This window comes from Octopus bimaculoides, chromosome 6 (genome assembly GCF_001194135.2).
Source record: "Octopus bimaculoides isolate UCB-OBI-ISO-001 chromosome 6, ASM119413v2, whole genome shotgun sequence".
NCBI lineage: Eukaryota > Metazoa > Mollusca > Cephalopoda > Octopoda > Octopodidae > Octopus > Octopus bimaculoides.
The window spans coordinates 25,055,052-25,060,342 of record NC_068986.1 but is presented as its reverse complement, the minus strand read 5'-3'; the positions used below and the strand labels follow the sequence as shown (position 1 = coordinate 25,060,342).

Below are 5,291 nucleotides of genomic sequence, written 5' to 3'. Positions count from 1 at the left end.
TCTATATAGAATAAGTCTTAACCAATGTAATAAAATATTCTTGACTTCTATTTTAAACTCCATTACATCTAGGATATTCTGAAGCTATATTGTTATAAAACGACTGGCACTTTATCGATCCCAACAAATTGAAAGACCAAGTTTATCTCAGCGGGATAGGACCGTAAAGAGTCATAATTAAACACAGCTAAGCATCTTGTCCGACACCATCGTTTGCACGCTGGACATAATGCTTAGCAGCTTTTCTCCTGGCTTTGCGTTCCGAGTCCACCGGGATCGATCATGACTTTCATTCTTTCGGGACCGATAAAACAAGTACCAGTTGGGTGCTGGGGTTGATGTGATCGACTTCGGCCTCCTTTGAAAATTGCTGGCTCTGTGCCAAATTTAGAAAGTATAATAATTCATATCTGGAATGGATAAAAAAGGATAAATCTCCTTCTCGACTCATAGGGTCGGTTTCCTTATTTCTTTATTGCCCACAAGGGGCTAAACATAGAGGGGACAAACAAGGACAGACAAAGGGATTAAGTCAATTACATCGACCCCAGTGCGTAACTGGTACTTAATTTATCGACCTCGAAAGGATGAAAGGCAAAGTCGACCTCGGCGGAATTTGAACTCAGAACGTAACGGCAGACGAAATACTGTTAAGCATTTCGCCCAGCGTGCTAACGTTTCTGCCAGCTCGCCGCCTTAAGAATCACTCAGAAAGTATTGAGTCCCTCTTTAAGAAGTTATTAAACCTCTCTAGAACGATCCTCAATGGATTTCTTACATTCGTTACAGGCGGAGGAACAAATTTTAAAGAAAAACCTGTTTCGCGGTCAGGACTCAATACGATCTCTCATCATCGTGATGTTGTTGATTCGCTCAACAGAATCGGATACCGTTGCGACACATACTTAAGAAATGAACCATAAAAGCATGGTCTCATAGGGTCGGTTTCCGTAGTGTATATATTCCCCACCGGGAAGCGCCGGTCCGTTGCAGGATTACTCGTTCTTGCTAGCAGAATGGGACGAAGCAACGTGAAGTGAAGTGCTTTGCTCAAGAACACAACGCATCGCCTAGTCCAATAATCAAAATCACAAGCTTACAATCATGAACCCAACACCCTAACCACTAAGCCACGCGCCTTCACACATCTAGAATGCTTCACAGGAATACTAAAGTAATTCCAGTATTTTATTAACACTTCATTTTATTTACTTCGTAAGAAGAAAAGACAACTTTAAACTTGTGGAATCCATCTCGAGGTTAAAGCATCATACACAAGTATCGCTTGGCACAAGCAATGGCTACACTCGAGAACGAGGAAGCAGCCATTATGTATGTATGTATGTATGTATGTATGTATGTATGGTCTGCTCTTTCTCTTTTTAGTTTAGAGTAAATTTTGACCGGCCACTTGCTTGATAGTAAGGTTGTGAAGGCAAGTGTCTTGTTTTAACCATCATCCTTAACATCTTAAGAAAGTCTTACAGATTTTTATCGTCCCAGATATCGTGATTATTTGTAGTGTATAAATTAAGGATTTGCTTGCCTACCCCACACAAGATCCCAATTTCAAAGAATACTTAACTCCAGACGGGTTGGTATGCAAACTGTTGCTCCACTAATAATAGGTATGAAACTGAAAGTACATCTTCGGTACTGGATTTCTAAGCTCCTTATCAATGGTCAGTAGATGTCCTCTTCCTCTTGTATTTATGCATACACGTATGTATACCTGTGTACCTATGTGTGTGCTATATGATTGTGTGCATATGATTATCCAAAGAGAGTCAATTAGCTAGTCTTTGCTTACAAAACTCCACTGTACACAAGTCCACTGGATGTATAAGATGCATGTCAGTTTGTTTTGTTCTTTCTAGGAAATCCTCGGCGTTTCTAGGCTGCTATATAAATTGTTTCACAACCAGGACAGCTGTGATAACAGGTACAAATGAAAATCTATGACCAAGTATAAGAGTTACAATTTCTGTGTTTGTTCATCATCGACATTGTCTTTTACTATAACTTTAGACAATACATTAACATCTGCTGACCAATATAAAAATGATCAAAAGAGCATCAGATCTGTTAGGTTTGTATTGGATTGCTGCTTTTTTTAACGAAATGTTTCACCAGTGTTCCTTATTTTAAAGGTGTCACTACATTCTAGATATAGTATGCCTTTGGTATGACCATCAAGCCAAACCTTACTGCGAGTAGCATTACAAACAGTTTTGGCAATAATATCATCATGGGAAGGTAATATCTTGCGGATATTTTGGGCATGCTGATGTGTGTGATATCTTCCACATTGGTATAGAAAAATCGATATTTCCTATCACAACGAAGAGGTTTGAAGGCATATTTATCTCTTTTATTCATCAGGTATTTATTTGCTATCTCCTGTTCTTGAATAGCAGAGGCATATCCTTCGAGATGGGATGCGATTTGTTTATCACAGATTCAGGAGAAGCTACTCTCCCTGTCAATCACTTAAGTATCTTCTAGCGCGTACCGTACCAATTATCTGGAAAGTCTGGGATCGAAAGTGACCAAGATTTCTGGATATTATGGTTTTCTGGAGACAGTTTAAATATACATGCAAAGTAAAAAAACAAAACAAAACAAAATTAAATCGTAATTAACGGATTAGAATTAATACACTTCTAAAGTAGAGTCTGTTTAATATTTATTAATCCATTCAAAATTCTTAAAATATATTATTCTGTACAAGGTATACAGTATAGTGCTTATTAAGATGAAAATTAAGCAAAGAAAAGGAAGATCATGATACAGGTACAGGTACAAATTAATACACTTCTAAAGCAAAGTATGCTTAATCTTAATGAATCCACACGAAAAGTATAAAGCAAAACTATTTTTAACACGCCGCATGTAAATTAACCATCTTCAAAAGCAGAGTCTCTTTGTTTTCTACAGAGTACCATCAGTGCCATCAGCTGAGGGCTTAACTCTGTGACAGAGTGGTGTGTCTTGTGCTCTCAGTTACTTACACGTCATAGAAATCGATTAAGCTTCTCCCCCCTTCTGTGTGTGTTGTATGTACACACACACACATATGTATACATATATGTATATAAACATATACGTATATATATTTATATATATATGTATGCATGTGTATATAAACTTTTATTCGTTTCAGCTATGCGGTTGCAGTCATGCTGGAGCAATATATATAGTTAAGAAAAGATTAGAAATCCATACAAGTCAAATTTTTATGTATAAAAGATGGATGTGGAAACAGCACAGAAGTAAATTTAAGACATTTTAATTTAGAAAGAAATGAATAAAATGATAAAAATTTTTTATTCATTTATTCATTTTTTTTATATCTGGAAGTTATAAAATACTGTCTGTTTCGATGATTAATTTCATCTTATCAAATATTAATGAAAATTTGGAATTTGAAGTAAAAATACTTTGTATTTATCTTCTGTTTGGTAGTTAGAACATGTCTGGAGTTTTTCCGTAAAGTTTACTTTCAATATAGTCTGTTTGTAAATAATTTGGTATAGAGTTAAAGGTGTTAGAGAGAAAGAGAGGGGGTATGATTGTCTATTGTCTAAAACAATCTCTGAGTTCCTGCCAAGGGAGTGGCTTAAAAGCATTTATTGAATGCGTTTTAAGTCCATTTGTGTATGTGAGTGTGTGTGTGTGTGTGTGTGTATGTGAGTGTTTGTGTGTGTATGTGTGTGTGTGAGTGTGTGTGTGTGTGTGTTTGTGTGTGTGTGTGGATAAGCATAACTTGGATAAGCATACGCCAGGAGGTTTTGTGCGCGTACGTGTGTGCGCGTACGTATGTTTTGTCTATATATGTCTGTATGTTTAGTGTATATACGTATATTATAGATTGTTTAGTATGTGTATGTATTGCTAAATGTATATGCAATTTAGCGTGAACATTTTTTAAACGGATATATTGTGTTGAATGTCCTTTCAATGTTTGGAATGTGACCAGCTGTGTATTAATGGGTATGTATCTTGTGATAAATGTCTTATTAAGAATTCTATTAAGGAATTAAGGTTTTCCTTTTTGGTGTGTGTGGGTTTGAACTGCGAAGTTTTCTTTTGATTGTCTCCTGCTGTGTATATATGTGTGTGTATTTTGCAATGTTTTCTTTCGAGTGTCTCCAGCTGTGTGTATGTGTGTGTGTTTGTGTGTGTGTGTTTGAGTGTCTGTGTGTGTATTTTCCAAATCAGTACTATGTATGAATGTTTTTTTTAAGTGTCCGTTCTAATTTATTGATTGGTAGTGGTTGGTTCTATATTCAATTGTGACTCATATTTGTTAATAAATTGCCTTTATTTAATCTTTGTTGTTGGTTGAAAAGATCCGAGCACTTGTAGAGGGGGAAAGATTTTGAAATTGGTCAAGTCCATTCTTGCAGAGGTTGCACTGTGACTGCTTAAAGGAATTTTCCTTGTGTCTGTGTCTCGGATCTGTTGGCGATGAGTCGTCATTCTGTTGCGTAACGATCTGCCCGTTTAACCTATATAGTTATGTTGGCAACCATTGCATGTGATTGTGTAGATCAGGTTTTCTGCGTCACAGGTGAGATTGGATTTAATTTTGGCCGTCTTTGAATTTAAATTTTGGTCCCTCAATTAAGTAACGGCAAATGTTACAGTTTGTTCTTCGGCATTTTGCGGTAGTTGGGGGTTCTTTGTGTGTTTTTGCTCCAGTGAGAATGAGTTTTAGTGTTTTGGGTTGCCTTTTACATTTGATGAGTTGTTTTTCTAAGATTTTCCTCATTTTTTTCCATATGTGTACGCTTCGTTTTCATTAGATACTTATTGGAACACGAATCATTTCACTCTCTCTACCTCTATCTATATTTCCCTTTCTCTCTCTAATTTTCTGTTTCTTTGACTTTCATTTCTTTTTCTTCTTTTCTCCTTTTTTCTCCCCACCCCACCCACTTGTTATTCCCTGATTTTTTTCCTTTTCTTTCTTTCGCCTTTAACAACTAACTTGGATAAGCATACGCCAGGAGGTTTTGTGCGCGTACGTATGTTTTGCCTATATATGTCTGTATATATATGTAGCCATATACCTACGTCTGTATGTTTAGTGTATATACGTATATTATAGATTGTTTAGTATGTGTATGTATTGCTAAATGTATATGCAATTTAGCGTGAACATTTTTTAAACGGATATATCTCTTAATTCATTAATTTATTAATATTTTACAGTTAATTATTTATTCTGGGTATTCAGGCTCTGCCCTTCTTTATAAGCTATTTTTGATTTAAGGTTTTCTTTGATT

At 36.0% G+C, this 5,291-nt stretch overlaps 1 non-coding gene across 1 annotated transcript; it reads right to left on the bottom strand.

Moving 5' to 3' along the window:
- Positions 1-702: 702 nt before the first annotated feature.
- Positions 703-935, bottom strand: LOC128248211 (small nucleolar RNA U3). Its single transcript, XR_008264501.1, has one exon. It is a non-coding gene; the product is annotated as a small nucleolar RNA U3 (small nucleolar RNA).
- Positions 936-5,291: the final 4,356 nt, after the last annotated feature.